The 19,385-nt window shown below is 42.9% G+C and overlaps 1 protein-coding gene and 1 long non-coding RNA gene across 2 annotated transcripts in view; one reads left to right on the top strand and one right to left on the bottom strand.

Moving 5' to 3' along the window:
- CPQ (carboxypeptidase Q) overlaps window positions 1–19,385 on the top strand; it is a 576,560-nt gene that overhangs the window by 12,019 nt on the left and 545,156 nt on the right. The window lies entirely within an intron of this gene.
- LOC137519063 (uncharacterized) overlaps window positions 1–19,385 on the bottom strand; it is a 108,476-nt gene that overhangs the window by 87,211 nt on the left and 1,880 nt on the right. The window contains exon 2 of the long non-coding RNA XR_011020952.1: window positions 3,483–3,577. This is a non-coding gene — a long non-coding RNA (uncharacterized lncRNA). The remainder of the gene's footprint in view (window positions 1–3,482; window positions 3,578–19,385) is intronic.

The following is a 19,385-nucleotide window of genomic DNA, read 5'->3' as shown; positions in this document are numbered from 1 at the left end:
GGTGCACTTCTCCTACGTATACTGGCTCTGACTGGCGGAAGTGACGGGATCTGGTACAGAAGACAAAAAAGATTGAGGACAGCGGTGTGGGAGCGATCTGAGCAGATGGGGCTGGAGGATGCCCCAGGTATGTATAAAACTGTCCTGTTTACTCAGCTGTGGTACATTTTAAGCCTTTATCATAACTTTTTTACAAAGTTTTTAATTCCTTTGTTGTAGTAGCATCACACTCCTCATCTACGAGTCGGATAAAATGGGAATGGGGCTTCATGTTAATGCTGCTAAGCAAACAGTTGCCGTTATTCTGCAGTCATGTGACAGGGAGAGGAGGCATTAACCTGACAGATGCAAGTTAAATTACACTGAAAGAATACTTTGAGAGGCAGATTAAATGCAAACAGCTGTTACTTTCTGGGCCGGTGTGGTTTGAATTAAAAAACAACATATTTTTCTTATGAATTCTTATGGTGTGCATAACTAGGGGTGTGCCAGGGGCGTGGTTAGGGGTGTGGCTTAAGTGTCCCTCTTTCTTAATTCAAAAAGTTGGGAGGTATGACCACACCTTTTCCCAGCATATTTTTAGGTTGCTATTATAGAATAGATTGTTGCTTTCCATCCTTTCCTAGTGTCATTTTTCTCAGTAATTGCTACACATGTCAGAAAGATGCTGGGTGTTCTTCCAAAGAGGGAAATAGTCTTCACTGTCATTATCTAATCTGCATCAATAAATCATAAGAATGATTCAAGCCGTATGTAGGAATAAACATCGCTGGTTAAGATCCATTAATGTTAATGAAGGCAGCTGTGAGGTAGGCATTCAATCTGTGAAAACCCTACACAGCCTTTTCACTGATGATCATTATATGTCAGCTCTTCCACAGCTCTTCCCATCCATTATTATATCTGAACGACAAATAACCCATATCAGATGGATTCCTTCAACACATCCCTCATCTCTAGGCTGAGGCAACTGTCATTGCCATGGGAACAGGGTGCCTGAAGCACTGCAATGTAGCAACAGGCGATGGAGAGGCGGTGATCACATTGGGGCCCCTGGGCCCAAAATCAGTCCCTGTCTTCATTAGTGCCATAGTGGCTTGTGAGAATGATCACCTCTGTATGTGTTTTTAATTGTGATAATCATTAGCAAACTGTTTGCCCCACCCCTCCCCAACAAATATGTACACCACTAATGGAAACCATTATATGGCTCAAAGGATCTGCTTTAATAAAGCAATTCCAGTGATCCCTAAGGATCTATGCAATTAATAATATAGTTGCTAATAAATCTGTACAAGTAGAAGTACACCGCTCAACCTTACGCCACTCTGCTGGAAGTGCTGGGAATCAGGTAGCCAGGAACTGTACTAATGCAAGATCTGCACAGTTCAACTCCTAGAAAAGTCCCAAAAGTTTTTATTTGAGTAATCAGGTACAGTATAAAATGTCTATCATGATTCCGATCTGAGTCCTTAATCATAGCCCAACATATAAAACATCCAACAAGGTATATATACTGTAGTCTAGACCACACCCCTAGGAGAGTAGCCTTCATGGGCGTAGCCCACAAGTGAGAGTGTCAAGAAGATTTCAGGTGTAGCACACACTTTAGTATATATAATGTTAACTGCTCTGCGATCGCCTTACGCCAGTTGGCGGCTGCAGAGCGGCTCCCCCAGGACCGCCTAACACCGATGTCAGGTCCAGTAGGAGGGGATTCGCGGGGAATGCTCTTGCGGATATGTGCACATTCCCTGCCGAGTGACACAGCGAGGATCCGTGATCAGCCTGCCAGCCGGGATGGGAGCTGACAGGCTGTTAAAAAAAACCCAGCTTTTTTCATTTGTACAGCACTACGATCTAGTGCAGCGCTGTACTAGGGACAGCCCTGTCACTTGGCTGTCCCCTGGAGTGGCTCACATTCTAATTCCTAATCATAGGCTGATGCTTATGAGAGGCGATTGCAGTGATTGGCTCTCGGGGGGAGGGAAGGGAAAAAAAGTATTTTTTATTTAAAAAAAAAAAAAAATTCATAAAAAAAAAATCTCAGCAGCAATCAGATACCACCAACAGAAAGATCTGTTGGTGGGCAGAAAAATAGGTAAGATTAATTTGACTGCTAAGTTGTATGGCCGAGTAATAAACTGTTAAAGCTGCAGAGTGCTGAATTGTAAAAAATCGCCTGGTCACTAGGGGGGTGTAAGCCTGTGGTCCTCAAGTGGTTAAATCGATAAAAAATACGATAAACACAAATTAAAGATAACAATGAACGGCTTTGAACATACAAGGTACATATAAAAGGATGTTAATAAATCTGGGCAGAATTAATAGAGATGCCAGCTATTAAAAGTTTAGGATTTCCTGTTATCTCTGGGGTCATGGTATGAGAATATACCTATCACTCTTTGGCTGTCACTAGTTTCTACCAATCACGTTCTGCATGTCACTAGAAAGGACCGATGACTAGGGAGGCTCAAATCGTATTCTGAGTACCGTAACTGAAATTTCTGCATTTCTGATCGGAAATTGGAATAACGCGCAAATCCAATTTACCACAACTCAGTAAAGACCAGTCAGAGAATGCAGATTTTTTTATTCTGCAGAATTTGAATTTTAGACCAATCACTAATTTTGCGTTTTTCCAATTTCCCAATCTCCATTTTTAGGGCTTTTGGTTTCATTTTTTGCATTGTCTCCTTAAAGGATACCCGAAGTGACATGTGACATGATGAGATAGACATGGGTATGTACAGAGCCTAGCACACAAATAACTATGCTGTGTTCCTTTTTTTCTTTCTTTGCCTGAAATAGTTAGATATCAGGTATACAAGTGGCTGACTCAGTCCTGACTCAGACAGGAAGTGACTACAGTGTGACCCTCACTGATAACAAATTCCAACTATAAAACACTTTCCTAGCAGAAAATGGCTTTTGAGAGCAAGAAAGAGATAAAAAGGGGAATTTCTTATCAGTGAGGGTCACACTGTAGTCACTTCCTGTCTAAATCAGCCACTTACATACCTGATATTTAACTCTTTGAGGCAGAGAAAGAAGAAAAAAGGAACACAGCATAGTTATTTGTATGCTAGGCACTATACATACACGTGTCTATTTCATCATGTCACATGTCACTTCGGGTATCCTTTAAAAATCGGAAATCGGTGAAACAAAAATCTAAAAATCAGAAAATCGCAAAAACGGAAATTCGGAAATATGAATTTCCGCTAAATCGTAAATAGGCATTTCCGACAATCCCTACCTATGACAATCTGCCTATCATTGCTTTTATCTACCTGTCACTGAAAGATTCTTATCATTGGTAATATTTGCATATCAGTACTGTTTGCCAACAATTGGTATTTTCTGCTTGCTTATGTTTGGAAATATCTGCCTGTTAATGATATCTGCCTATCAGCACCAAACATGTGCTGAAAAAAATTCAATGTTGCTTTCCTAAGTATAGTAGAAGAAAATCCACTTACCAGGATATGTGGAAAGAAGTTACTTAGCGTGGTCCTGATGACGAGTTGTGGGGGCACCTCACTGGGAAGGTGTAAGTAGTGAAGGGTGGAGCAAGCTGCAGGCGTCCGGGACGCCCAGGGCATGGAAAAAAAAGAGATAGAGATGTAAAACATGTACTGTTGGTGTGCCTTGATGACAGAGTTGGGGAACTGTGCTTTAGAGTTTACATACGTCTCCCTGGAACTTTTTTGGGGGGTAGAACTAGGTTTGTACATCATTTAAGTTAAAATCCATTTTTGCTGATAGAAATATTCCCTCTGTTCAGATCTATTCATCCAAATGGGATTTTTCATGCATACCTTATTTTTCGGACTATAAAGGTCCGTACACACGCTGGACTGCAGGAAACGACGTGTCCGTCGTCACCTCCTGCTGGGCGTGTTTTCAGCAGACAGTCCGGCGTGTGTACAGTCTGTCGGCATACTAATACGGCTGTTCCTGAGCTATCCGCCGGGCGGATCGCTCAGAAACAGCCGTATCAGTCTGCAGACAGACTGTACACACGCCGGACTGTCGCTGGAACGCCCGCCCAGCGGGAGGTGACGACGGACCCGTCGTTTCCTGCAGTCCGGCGTGTGTACGGACCTTAAGACACACCTAGGTTTAGAGGGCAAAAATCAAGGAAAAAAAATACTAAACTTGGTGTGTCTATGGGTCAGGGGAATCTTATGTACCTTTTCCACCCAAACTGTCTCTAAGCTATTCTATCTAAGCCACACTGACCAGCTCCACTACTGTAGCCCCTGCTGCCCCCACCATCCTTCCTCGTTACTGTTGCCTTTATTGTGTGACCTGACAATGCACGTGTGGCGGGGTCACACGTGACGTGTGTTGCACATGCGCCATCAGGTCACACTTGCGCTGGTAATGTCAACAGTAACAAGGAAGGAAACTACCCCCCCCCCCCCCTTTCTGGTTGAACTTGATGGACGGATGTCTTTATTCAGCCAAAAGAGGGACACCGAGAGCCCAATATGATGTAGTATGTACTGGTATAAGAGGAAGAGATGATAGAATAAATACAATATACTCACAAGTCAGGGTTACCTCTCAGGCAACCACTGATGTCGATGATGCAGGTGGGGAGATTAGACCCCACTCAGGATTAAAGAGACTCTGTAACAAAATGTTCAGCCTTATTTCTTCTATCCTATAAGTTCCTATACCTGTTCTAATGTGCTCTGCCTTACTGCAGCCTTTCCTAGTTGCACAGTGGCTGTATTATTTCTGTTATATGATCTAATCTCCTCTGTCGGCTTTGTTGGGCTCAGGCAGTCAGGCTGGAATGTGTTGTGCTGCTTGTGATTGGATATAAGCTATACACACCCTCTCCACGCCCCCTGCAGGCTCTGTGTGAGTCACAGACTGAGCTCCTCTCAGCCTATCACATGCTGGTTAGCAGCCATGTCTTTTGTTTGTAAACACTGCCTAAAACTGGCAATTACAAGCCAGGATCGCAGCAGGGAGTGGCAGAAACAGCACAGAGGGGCCCAGGAGAACATAATGAATAGAATGGTGTGCTTTTTATTGTAAGAGTTTTAGAGTACAGATTCTCTTTAAGAAGTTGCTCTCTGTAGATGGGAAAGAATGGGGAAAAAACACCCCTCCACCAAGGCTGGACTTGTACAATGTTACAGGAATACAGAGGCGCTAAAAGAATAAAAGTATCTAAAAAAATTTAAAATAGAGGAGGCAGTGGTGGACTTCCCTCCTCCAAGCAGACACAAGATAATATCGATGTACTATCAATAAAGCAGTTTATTTATACACTCCAAGGGATCATAAAACGCGGTTTGCTGGATTCCGCGAAATGCGTTGTATGATCCCTTGGAGTGTATAAATTGATAGTACATCGATATTATCTTGTGTCTGCTTGGAGGAGGTGAGGCCATCACTGCCTCCTCTATTTTTAAAATGTTTAGATACTTTTATTCTTTTAGCGCCTCGGTATTCCTGTAACATTTTATTTAACCAAACTAAGTTACTATGTGAGCTTACCTACACAATCTTGGAATAGTATTCACAATGAGTTGGCTATGATACTACCAGTGATTGGCCAATCTAAATTAAAGTGGTGTACCAGGCTAGTGGAGCAGAAAATCTGTACAGCGATTGTTTCGGGTGAAGTTTACCCATGTACGCAGCTTTACCTCTTGAAGGCACAAGAGAAGATTTTACTTTCAAAGAACAGAAGAAAAAGACTATCTCCGCAATGTATGTTCAGTTAGGGAACTGCCTGTTATAAACGAGGAGCTTGCATGCTGCAGCCCACCCAGAGTAGCCAGAAGCATCAGCTTCCAGTCAATAGAACTAGAATCCTTCAGGAGAAATCGATACAGATTGGTCAGCATTTCCCAGGTGCTCTTTACAAGCACAAGATTGATTCTCTCGGAACAAAGCAATGTGCCTCACACCCCACTGCTAATGAAGATTATACAGAGCAATCATTCACCTGTCTCAAGAGCTTGACTGCGTCTGAACAGGGTGATCACAATGGAGGAGGCCCTGTGTGTGATTAAACCTCAGAGAAAATCAGAGACAAGTGCCTGGGCAGGTTAAAGGCTCCAATCTCTTTTTGTGTTGTTTTTTTCATGAATGTAATGCATTTTTTTTAAAGTGTAAAGACTGCTGCAGCATTTGACTGCTCAATTGTCAAGCTGCATAACTTTGCATAACATAAGCATTAATATTTGCACCAACTCAGAATTATTTGCATTCAGGGCCAGATTTACCATAAGGCACTGTAGGCACGTGCCTACAGGGGTCTGATCATGGAAAGGTGCCTCACTCTCCTCCCCCAGTGCCTCCCTCCTTGCTTCCTTATAAGGAGTCCCGAGCAGAGCGTAAATGGTAGGTTACTCACCAGGCTATCTGCATTCCACTGACCAGATCTCCCTTCAGCACTGGGGGCATTTCTAGCTACCTAATACTTGGGGGCACCTCTAGCTACTTAATATTGAAGGTACTTCTTGTTACCTAATACTAAGGGGCACCTGTGGCTACCTCTCCCAGGCAGCGGAAGTAGGGAGGAGATGAAAGCTGGAGTTTGTGGGTTTGTGGAGGGAAAAGTCTAGGATGCCAGAACATCTGTGCCTATACGCTCCTGTGACGTAAATCTCTCCTGTTTGACTCATTGACCATCCCCATTTCCAAAACTCCTCTAGATTAGCTCAGTTGGCGTGCCCCTCGTCTCTTGTGTTAGCCCACCCTCATTTAGGGCCTGTACATTGTGCTTTGAAACGGGTTAAGAGGCGCCTAAAGTTCTCAATTTAATATTTTTATTGCATGAAAAAATACGTGTTTCGCAGGCTAAACACCCACTTCCTCATGTCCTCATGTCAATACTGTGTCAAAGTAGCCAACGGATGAAGTCCAGAGTACTCCGTCGTGTAATAAAAATACTAACTGAGAACACAAGCTTAGACCACTGCTTTGAGGTAGGCTACCTCTTTATATTTAATTGTCGATTTCAACACCAACCCTTTTGGGAGCCTCTTACCCCGTTTAACATTACAATAACCTCCTTTGGAGGCACAGGACTGTTAACCTGACCCCCATTTTTTTGTAAAGGGATCCTCCAAACACCTGAGAGCAGGACGGGCTTTCCCCACACGCGGTCAGTGGTTGCTTTCTTGCAGCCCTGGTTTGTGAGTCAGAAATACTTCAAAAATTGTCATACGCTTTCTGCAGATGGCAAATTTTATCGACATTTACTTTATACAACTGAATATTTGGTGCGACCAGCCTTCAAAACAGCATCAGTTCTTCCAGGTATACTTGCACACATATTATTAATGTTATTATTGATTTATAAAGCGCCAGCATATTCCGTGGCGCTGTACAAAGTAAGAAACAAACTTGGGGTACATAATACAGACAATGGTGTACACCAAATATACAAAATACAGAATTGGATATTTACAGTGACAAAAGTAACAAGTGGAAAAAAATTATGATATAATGAATTGGTTGTGTAGTATGGATAATTGACCTGTCCTCTGCTGAAGAAAAAACAATACAATGTCTGACAAGCTTCAGAAGACAGAGCACTCTGCGACTTTGAAAGCCGTGGAGCTCACTGGCTTTTTGCATAGATAACAACTGGCGTTTTTACCTCTTCCTGTACTGGAAACAATATTAGACGTATGTCTCAGCTCCTAATGTTTTATTTTTTAGCTGTACTACACATACAAATCATTATATCATATTTTTTACGCTTTAGTGTCTCTTTAAATGAATAAGAAGGGGGGGGGGGGGCACAAGAGGTGGGATAGCATACAATATGTGTACCTAGAGGAAGTGTGTTTTGAAGATATCTAGTAGGAATGTTAGAGTGCAACTTGGCCTTAGGTCAAAGGGGGAATGGCCCAAGGCAGAGTAGATGCTTGTCGGAAAAAGTGAGTTTTGAGGGACCGTTTAAAGCTACCAAAGGTTGGAGAGTGATGGATGTGCTGTGGAAAGGCATTGCAGAAGAGGGGTGAAGTACGTTTGAAATTCTAGAGGAGGACAAATGAAGGTCATGTCCAGATCTGAGATATTGCACTAACCACCAATCTTCCATGCATTTAGGGCCCTTTAACACTATTGCAGTTGTGTTTTGCATCATATTGGAGCAACGCAAATGCAACAATAGCCCTTTGGGGCTATCACACTGATTGCTGTGCAGTGCAGTGGATAACAGCACAGTAACACAGTGCGTCAACAGGACAATGTGCGCGTTAACATTGAAAGACAGGCGTTCTTGAATGGTACTTTATGGGTGCATAGCATCGTCAATGTGTGATGCAAACTTTCAGGAATGTTGCGCTGCAATTGAAGAATTATCACACCATAATGGATTCAGCAAAGTGTGTAAGAAGCCTCAGGCTTTCTCAGTTTGTTCTCTTTTCATTAGTGGTAAAGTAGTAGAGGATGTAGAGGGTGTGAGCGCTTCAAGGCCCCTCAGCCAGACATCCCACCTAGGAGCCTCATTCAACCACTATATTAGCTCTTCATATGCTATAATAGTAATTATCACTTTTTTTTCTTTTGAATAATGATAATCATTAAAATGTTTTCCCCTCATCATCCCTACACCTCCCTCACATTGTAGCTATGCTTGGAAGTAGGGTCTGCAGCTTCTTATCATAAGACTGTTATTTGTACAGTGTTGGAAGAGGAAGCAGTAGATTTGGGCGCATGAGACAAGTGGACAAAAAGGGCGCCCCATTCACTCCCATTATAAATATCGTTTATCGGGCGCCGAACAGGGAGAAAAAGGCGCCCGAGATTATTAACGTTTTAACAAACGGCGCCCGGAGAATTTTAAGGATTTATGACTATGTTTGTGATGATTTAACTTTACAAAATCAGCCCGTGACGAATAACGTTTATAAAGATACTAAATCACTATTTATAAAACATTTCTAAAACATTATTATCCACCCAAAAAAATTAATTACATTTTTTTATTTACATTTTTTATTTATTAATGTCTGTAAAACATTATTATCCATAGGGGGTCTTAGGTTTAGGCACCAACAGGGGGGTCTTAGGTTTAGGCACCAACTGGGGGGTCTTAGGTTTAGGCACCAACAGGGGGGTCTTAGGTTTAGGCACCAACAGGGGGGTCTTAGGTTTAGGCACCAACTGGGGGGTCTTAGGTTTAGGCACCAACTGGGGGGGTCTTAGGTTTAGGCACCAACTGGGGGGTCTTAGGTTTAGGCACCAACAGGGGGGTTTTAGGTTTAGGCACCAACAGGGGGGTCTTAGGTTTAGGCACCAACAGGGGGGTCTTAGGTTTAGGCACCAACAGGGGGGTCTTAGGTTTAGGCACCAACAGGGGGGGTCTTAGGTTTATGCACCAATAGGGGGGTCTTAGGTTTAGGCACCAACAGGGGGGGTCTTAGGTTTAGGCACCAATAGGGGGGTCTTAGGTTTAGGCACCAACAGGGGGGTCTTAGGTTTAGGCACCAACAGGGGGTCTAGGGGTTAGGGAGAGGTACAGGGAGGGTTTTTAACAAACGTTAAAATAAGTTTCAGTTTACAAATAGGGAAGATTAACGTTTTAAGAATTGCCGATCTCATACACATTATTTAGTGATTTATAAATTCTTAAAACACTATTTCTAAACGAAATTCTACACAATATTTCAATAAACGATAATACTGTTTATCGTTTACACCACGCGCCCTTTTTTCCCGACGCCCTTTTTTGATGTACCCGTTGGAAGAGGTCTGGTGTACAGTTCGTACTGGACCTCATGGCCATACTAGCTTTTCCAAGAATTGTTGTTGTATGTTCTGAATAACAGATTACCCAGCAAGCTCATGGTGAACCAGAACTCCTAGCAGTGTGTAAGGGGCTACAAAGGACCAAAAAGCCTTCTTACTAAAATGCTATGCAAAACAGAAATTTGCCTTCTTAAAGGACAACTGTAATGAGAAGGATATGGAGGCTGCCATATTTACTTCCTTCTAGGTAATACCAGCTGCCTGGCGGTCCTGCTGATCCTCTGCCTCTAATACTTTTAGCCATAGCCCCTGAACAAGCATATGCAGGTCAGGTGTTTCTGACATTATTGTCAAATCTGACAAGATTAGCTGCATGTTTGTTTCTGGTGTTATTCAGACACTATGGCAGCCAAATAGATCAGCGGGGCAGCCAGGCAACTGGTATTGTATAACAGGAAATAAGTATGGCAGCCTCCACATACCTCTCCTTACAGTTGTCCTTTAAAACAGAAGGAATTTGTGATCCTTCAGGTTGGAGTGAGCTCTGAGGTGTCCCTCAATGCAACGCTAAATATGCAAATCATTTCATTGTTGTCCCTGAAAGCTAACCACACCCCATATCCGCTGGAATGCAATGATGTGTCACCCTGTTAATTGTACAGAGTCAAAATAATCCAACATGCATGCAGACTGTGTCGGACTGGGTGGTATCTCATCTGTACATGGCATAGATTAATGTAATGTGGCTCTATGGGGTAGGACTTGAAAGACCCAAAATTGCCCAGCTAGCTCATGGTGAACCAGAACATATTTTTTATGATTTTGATTTGGTGCGTTAGCAGTGTGACGGAATCCGATGGAATAAGACGAGGCATCCTGCACAGTAGCGGATAGCAAGGGCATTTACCGTTGCATTGAAGCATACTTTTTATTTATTGGATGCTTCACCGTATGCAGACACATACCACTCCATGCAACTTTTCACCTAAGTTCCATTGCAATCCTGCACGGGCTTGCAATGAATGTCCCAATACGAAACCAGCCTTATTTTGACAAAATCTCTAAACTCATGTGCAGAAATGCAGCCCAAGACCAGAAAGGAACCTACACCAACTATCAATGTTGTAGGTGGAAATTTTTACTGCTTTATTGGACTTCAGTGAATGAATTCTATTTTGTTACGTTCAAAAGTTTCAAATCTGGACACATCTGCTGCCATTTTACCGAACACCAGTTCTTGTGTTTTGTACATAGACACGTAGCATGACTTTAGTTTGACATTTGGAGGTATGACTAGGCAGCTGTAAGTCATCCATGAAGGCCACATCTGAGGAGACTTCTCCAAACTGTAGACTGATGAATCAGGGTCTCATTGGTTTCTGTCAGGACTGAGCTAATGGTGTCATTCTGACTGTGAAGGGAAGCCAGCATGAGGCTTCTTTTGTACTTTGTTATGTCTCCTTGTGCTGACCACCATGTTTTGGGTCCTCAATATTGTCTGTCTTTGAGGTTCTACGGAACAGAATTTGGACAGCACATCTGAAAATACCCATCATCCAAGAGTTGAAGGTTTTCTGTATAGCAGGGGTGTCTAACTCCAGTCCTCGAGGTCTGAGGTCCTCACACATTTTTGGCACAGCTCAAATTAATTGATGGGACTGAATCGGGAAAGTTGTGGTTCATCAAGCAGCACACAATTCTCAGTCCATCCTAAAGACTGGCATGGATATGGCCCTCGAAAGCTAGAGTTTGACACCTACTATGGTATAGAGAAATGGGCTAGAATTACTTGATGTGCAGGTCTGATCAATAGTTACTGCAAACGTTTAGTAGCCATTATGGCTGCACAAGGAAGTTACACCAAATGCTGAAAGCATGAGCCACTTACTATTACCACATTGCTGATATTTTATTGGGTCATTTTTTTTAAATAAATGCATGACCAAGTATAATATTTTGTTCCATTTATTTAACTAAGATTTGTTTATTTAATTTTAAAGAGACTCTGTAACTTGAAAAAGATCCCCTGGGGGGTACTCACCTCGGGTGGGGGAAGCCTCCGGATCCTAATGAGGCTTCCCACGCCGTTCTCCGTCCCTCGGGGGTCTCGCTGCAGCCCTCTGAACAGCCGGCGACAGGCCCGACTGTAATTTCAATATTTACCTTTGCTGGCTCCAGCGGGGGCGCTGTGGCTGCATTCGGCTCGGAAATAGACGGAAATACCCGATCTCAGCCGGGTCCGCTCTACTGCGCAGGCGCCGGAGACTTGCGCCTGCGCAGTAGAGCGGACCCGACGGCGATCGGGTATTTCCGCCTACTTCGGAGCCGACAGCCATCAGAGCGCCTGCGCAGGAGCCAGGAAGGTAAATATTGCGTCACCGCTGCACGGAGGGCTACAGCGAGACCCCTAAGGGACGGAGGACGGCGTGGGAAGCCTCATTAGGATCCTGAGGCTTCCCCCACCCGAGGTGAGTACCCCCCAGGGGACGTTTTACCGTTACAGTTCCTCTTTAAGACATGTTTAGAAATCAGTTGATGATTTAGATTACATTTACATAGAAATATAAACCCTTTTAAAAGGTTGTGATATCATTGTAGTGTATAATTAAGGAAACATTACATTTATTTTAGACCCACACTTTTTCTCCCAAGTTCACTCCTAGCTAGGAGATCATTTTTCATCTTCTGTTTAAAATAACTTATGCACTCTACAATTGAAAAAGTACCCCCCCCAAAAAAAAATAGGCGAAAAAGTACAAAATTGTGCTGAGTATTTTCTTGCTTGCGGTAGTTTAAAAGGCATTTTATGTATAATGTGAAAATATTCCCTAAGAAAAAAACTTAGAAGAAAAAGTGAATTGGATTGGGCCCACAACTCAGCACACAAGTGATCCCCCCCCCCCTCCTTTCTGATCCCTGCTGGCATGCTTGTGTGTGTTTTTTTTATTATTTGTTTGTTTATTTATTTGTAAAAAATTACTCACTTTTTTTCATACTTTTTTATACTACCTCCTTCCTCCCACCAGCCAATCAGAGCGATCAGCTGTCATATGACAGCCAATTGCTCATGTGTCTCCAGAGGGGACAGCCGAGTAACACAGCTGTCCCCAGTACAGCGTTGCCATAGATCGCAGTGCTGTATATTGCAAATAGATGGCGGTTTCACCGTCTAACAGTCTCCTAGCGGTAATCGCCACTGGGAGACTGTTGATAGAGCGGAGCTCCGTCATTCAAGCAGAGAAGCGCGCGCCCCCAGGACTGCACGCCGATTGGCATTGAGCGGTCTTGGGGCTGCTGCGGCATGCATGCCAATTGGCGTGGACTGGTCAGCAAAAGGTTAAGCATTTATCAGATCGTTTTTTTTTTATCTCTTTGTTGTAGTAGTAGTAGTAGTAGTATCACACTCCTCACCTATGGATTGGAAGAATTGAGATGGGGGAGTGGCATGTTAATGCTGCTGAATAAACAGTTACCAGCATTCTGTAGTCATGTGACAAGTGGCGTTGAGAGCGAAGAGGTTAAGCTGACAGATGCAAGTTAAGTGACACTTAAAGAATACCTTGCGTGGAGGATAAAAGCAAATGGCTGCTACATTCTGCTTGGAAGAACAAAGAGAAATCGAGAGCCCAATACGGTGTAGTATTGTTAAGTTGGTTGTGGTTTAAAGCAAAATATTTAGAAATACTCACAAACATGGGTTACCCATAGGCAACCACTTCAAGTGCAGGTGGGGAGTATTATAACCTGAACCCACTCAGGTTATTAAGATGTCGCTCTCTGTAGATAGGAAACGGGGTAGCACCCCTCCACCGAGGGTGGAATCAAGATTTCAGCATGAAAAACGTTTTATTTAACTCCACTTAGTGCAACCTGCGAAACGCGTTGCACTAAGTGGAGTTAAATAAAACGTTTTTTGTATTGATATATTGTGACTCAATTGAGTTCTATATTTTTGAGGGAGGTAAGTGCACCTGAACATCCCCCCTTTTAGACGGTTTTTAAACATTTTTATTCTACTCTGGCGCCTCTGTACACCAAGCCTTGCTGAAAAGGCTGCTACATTCTGGACAAAACACTCACATATACTGTATATATATATATAATATATATATATATATATATATATATATATATATATATATCTTTTTCTTTCACAGTTTCGTTAAAAGCTAAATTATGAAAATGCATCTCTCCCCCTCAATGAGCATTTTACATTCTGACCTTCATTTTTGCCATTCATCTGATTGAAGTCGACTCTGCACGATATCAGCAATATAAAAATGACTTCCTTAAACCGGCTCTCCAGTGATATGAATTGGAGTGTGCATAAGATAAGAGATTTCCTCTCACTAAAAGGCAGAGAAGTATGCAGAGCAAAATCCATCCTCTAATATTTTCTGACATTGAAGCTGGCAAGCGGCTATTATAGATGCTTATCACAGATTTTTCAGGAAATAACGTAAAGGCAGCCAGCATGAAAGGGATTAGGGCATGAAAATCAAACTGCTCGGATTTGAAAACAGATTTTTTTTTTATGCAGGATTCTTATCAGCATTAAAGACCCGCTCTGTGGTACGTGACTCAGTTGTGTCGCCATAAGCAGATTTACAGAAGTGTTTCCACTTTTAAAGCACTTTGAACTCTAGGTGCTACTGGCTCATATCATAGGGGTAGTATTTCTGCTAGTTAAGCTTCAGGAATGTTCCTTGTATCTCTTAGAGACTTCATAATCATTTCTGTGATTCTGAAGCATGCCTGCTATGGGGCCCAAACCCAAGGCAGCACTTTGGCGTAGTGGATAGCACTCTCGCCTCGCAGATAGCGCCCTGGTGCCTGTGCCGCCAGGGCACTATCTGCACTGAGTTTGTATGTTCGCCCTGTGTCTGCGTGGGTTTCTTCCCACACCCTAAAACATACAGATAAGTTAATTGGCTTCCCCATAAAAGTGGCCATAGATTACAATACATACACTACACAGGGTTGGATTTACCTTAAAGAGAGTCTGAAGCGAGATTTATTCTCGCTTCAGAGTCTCTATAGGGCACTGTAGGTACTTGCCTACAGGTGCCTGATGATGAAAAGGTGGCTCACTCCCCTCCCTGAGCGCCTCCCTCCCTCCCTATGCAGAGTCCTAATAAGACAGTAAATGAGAGGTTACTCACCCAGCACTTAGCATTCCACTGACAGGATCTACCTTTAGTCAGAGTGACTTCTAGCTACTTATTACTGCAGTTCCTCTAGCCACTTAATACTTGTGGGCAGCTCTAGCTACTTAATACTGAGGGTACCGCTGGCTACCTTATACTAATGGGCACCTGCTGCTACCTTTGACAGGCAAAGGAAGTAATGGAGAAGTGACATCTGGGACAGGCAGGAAACCCTGCTGGCCGAAACGTTGTGTTGTTTTGTCACTATGGTGCAATAAAATAGTGCTACAATTGCATTTATCCAGGTGGAGATCCAGTCTTTTTCTTCTATTGATCTGGGAAAGGCAGCACACTTGTAGTGCGGTTTGGTGCGGGTTTGCAGGTTCATGGAGGGCAAGGGCTAAGGTGCCAGGACATTTGTGCCAGTGTTCTCCCAAGAATTTTTTCCAGCCGGGTGGCACGGAAAAGTAGCCGGGTGGGGCGTGATGAGAGAATGCAGGGCTGGCGCTTGTCTGCTTACAGCAGAGGAGGAGGTGAGCTGATGACAGCCGGGTGCTCACCAAAACTAGCCGGGGGGAGTACCCGACTTAAGGAGCCTGGGGAGAACACTGGGCTCCTGTGAGGTAAATCCTGGCCTGACACTACACGATACATACATAGACATATGAATATGGGAGGGATAAGACTGTGAGACCCTCTAAAGGACAGTTAAGTGACAAGACAGTATACTCTGTACAGTGCTGAGGAAGATGTTGGCGCTATATAAATACTACTAATAATAATTAAGATGAAATGAGGCCCTAGGCTAACATAGCAGTTTTTGCCCACTGCTGATGGTCACCTGGCTTTTTGTAGTAGGATTTCGGGGGATGGGGGTTTGCATCCACCAGGCCCCTTTTTCTAGGCCGTGGGCAACTGCCTAGGTTAGTCTTATGGATGATCTGGCTCTGCCCGGACCATATCCAAGGGGGTCAGGTAGTCATGGCGGGTCTTATGGGGATCTACGGCGGGTAGTGTAAGTTGCAGGCAGCCTCCACTGTGTCCCTCTGTGCCACATCTCCCCCCATTGTGCATCCTCCTGTCCCACTTTGTGCCTCCTTCTGTCCCCCTTTGTGCCCCCTTGTTCTTCCTTCAGTCCCCCTCTACCTAGGGGAGTGCAGAAAGGGAGTGCGTAACGAAATGGGACAGGATTGTCAGGTTATTTGTATCTCAGGGATTCCCTTGCCTTCCTATATGGCACATGGTTTTTATTCACTTCTTGTGTGCATTTTTGTTGCAGGGGGTAGGAGGGGATGACACAGGACTTCTTTCCTGGTGTTAAAAGAAGTCTGGAAGCCTGGAAACAGCCTTGTGCACGTTTTCTTCTACAGAAGAAGAGAAGCTTCATTTGTTACCCCCTCTTTAGAAGCCTCCCCTTTAGCTGTCGGGATGTGCTGGGACTTGACTAAGCTGTCAGAGGAACGTGGATTGCCTTTGACCATTTTACTGTATAAAATAACCCAAGTTCGTTAATCCCTCTACTGTTTAAACAGAGCTCTCTGAGGTATACAGCTTTATATCAAGCGATGACATAAATTATTGGTCACCGTTCAGCTTGTTTGCAGCTACTTGTCATGTTTCGTTTGATTGAACAGTACCCAGAGAAGCGTCCCCAGTATCCTTTCCTGAAGACATAATAGAGCCACATATTACGCCTTGACATTTTGTTTAGACTAAACAGAGCCCTCTCAGTCAGCAATTTACATCCTGTTATATTGTTCGGAATAATTTATTCAAGACAAGCAGCTAAGATATACCTATATTTAAAAGAAAAGTAAAAGTTCACACTTCCCTTTGGTAAAGGCTTCTGCTACTCTTGTGCTTTCAAAATGATTTCCAAGATTACAATACAGTATAATGTATGGAAGTGTAACTCTACACACACCTTTTTTTAGTGCCACTTAAAGAGACACTGAAGCGAAAAAAAATATATGATATAATGAATTGGTTGTGTACTATGAATAATTACTAGAAGATTAGCAGCAAAGAAAATATTCTCATACTTTTATTTTCAACAAAAGTTGATCCGCTACCCCAGTATATGTCTGCAGTGTGCTAGGGTTGATATAGTACAACTAAAAATGAGGGAGAGAAAAGAAACCCTATATATAGCACCACTCAGAAAACCGGTGTTTGGTATCCAAAATGTATATATGTATATCTTTATTGTATCAAAATAGATATTGTATTGCACTTCACATAATATTCATACATTTAAAAACAATTAAAAAGTTGGGGCACAACCCAACAAACAATGGCAGAGATTGTTTGTTGGGTTGTGCCCCAACTTTTTAATTGTTTTTAAATGTATGAATATTATGTGAAGTGCAATACAATATCTATTTTGATACAATAAAGATATACATATATACATTTTGGATACCAAACACTGGTTTTCTGAGTGGTGCTATATATAGGGTTTCTTTTCTCTCCCTCATTTTTAGTTATACTTTTATTTTCAGGTATATAGTGTTTTTTCTAACATTGCATCATTCTATAATATGTGCAGATTACACAACACTCAGCATTCAAAATGAGTCTTTCAGAGTAGTCTGTGAAGTAATGACCTCTCCTCTAGCAGAGAAAAAGTAAACAGTTCACTTACAGTTGAGATAATAAAAGTCAGATAACAGCCCTCTCCTTAGTCGGAGAGTTAATGGCTTGTTTGCATAGAGATAACAACTGGAGTTTCTTAACTCTTCCTGTACTGGAAACAATTAGACTGATGTATCTGATCTTAATGTTTTATTTCTTAGCTGTACTACACATACAAATCATAATATCATAATTTTTTTTTCGCTTCAGTGTCTCTTTAAGCCCATCTGGACGTACATTCTCGTCCAGATGGGCTGCGCGCACTCCCGCGGGCCGCACGCGCTCCTGCCGCCGGCCGTTAGCCCAGCAATCAATGATTGGGATTATAGATCCCATTCATTGTTTGAAGCCCCCTGCAGAAAAGCCAACAGCCTCTTATCAGAGGCTGCGGTTTTTCTGTGTTACAAAAAGTTTTTTTACAGACCCTGTCCTGGTCACCGTATGCTGCTGGAGCCTGGAAAACTCAGGCTCTGAATTATTTTTTTCCACCTCAGGTTTACTTTAAGACTGGGTTCACATATGATATAGTGTGAAAAAGTAGCATTTCAGGATGGTGCGTTTGCGATTTTCTATTGCGTTTTTATTGTGTTTTTTTACGCAGATGCGTTTTTCAAGCGTTTTGCGTGCATTTTAATGCATTTGCGGTTCACTAATGTAAAACGCATATGTGTTTTGAATGCTTTTTTTTTTTATATACATTTATGCAAATCACTAGGAAGAACAGGAAGCGGAAACGCATCAGAGATCTTTATTTTTTTTTAATCAAAAACGCATTAAAAAACGCATGCAAAACGCAATGCATATGCATTACCATAGACTTTCATTATGTGCGTTTTGGCAGCCATCCTGCATAATATGCGACACTACCAGCGTTTGCGAAACGCATACTGTAAAAACGCAGTGCTCCGCAGCTTCTTCTGCGTCCCATAGACTAACATTGCTGCATAAAACGCAGTGTCTTACGTTACGCTAGCGTTTTTTCTATGTGTGCACCCGGCTTGAAGCCACAAAGCTCTCAGATGGGGATGCAGATGGCAATAACACCCCTACCCCCAAGAAGAAAGAGAAGAAGAAAAAGTGAAGGTTCCACTGAAATGTAGTGAAAACTTCTGGAACTGGGCTTTGGTATAAATAATAAGAATTTCACAGACAGTGCTGAGTTCTCAACCTCTCTGACACTTCCATTATGCAGACAGAGTTCTGAACATGTTTCTGCATCCTGCCAAGTATGACAACCTACTGCTCTTAAAATGTCTGTACATCTTGTTTCCCAGCTTATTAGATTATGTCTCCAGCTTGCGATATGAAAAAAACCTCACTGCCGTCCTTCATGTTAAAACGTTCGTTGTCCATGTTAAATCAAATCAGTGCGAGACGCATGGCCAAATGAATCGGATTTATCTAATGAAACAACACAGGCTGCCAGGCTTGCCGGGAAAGCGGTGAATAGCTGTGCTTCAAGCCACAAATAGGAGCTAATGCAATCAGTCAGAGTACTGAGAGGGAATGGAAAGTAGATCCGGCTGGTAGTGAGGGGGAATAGGAAAGGCTGCTAAGTGACTCCGATGAGTGGAAGGCTCTGTACAGAACAGACAGCCTGGACTTCCCAGCCTGGTGAATGTATGATCTCCAGCTGTCTGATACCGGCTCTGTCAAAACCCTTCTACAGGGCCTGTCAGGGATGGATTTCTGGAAAGGCCACAGAGGCCCAGGCCTTGGGCGGCTGCACCAGAAAGTGAAAGAGGAGTTGCTACATATGAAAGAGAAGTCTGAAAATGGGGAGCAACAGATGAAAAAGGGAAGCTGATGCCCAAGGGAGCTATACATGAAAGAAAGGGGTTGAAGCACATATATGTTACACATGGAAGA

Source organism: Hyperolius riggenbachi, chromosome 5 (genome assembly GCF_040937935.1).
Source record: "Hyperolius riggenbachi isolate aHypRig1 chromosome 5, aHypRig1.pri, whole genome shotgun sequence".
Lineage (NCBI taxonomy): Eukaryota > Metazoa > Chordata > Amphibia > Anura > Hyperoliidae > Hyperolius > Hyperolius riggenbachi.
Note: the sequence above shows the minus strand (reverse complement) of the source record. Positions and strands in the feature narration are given on the sequence as shown.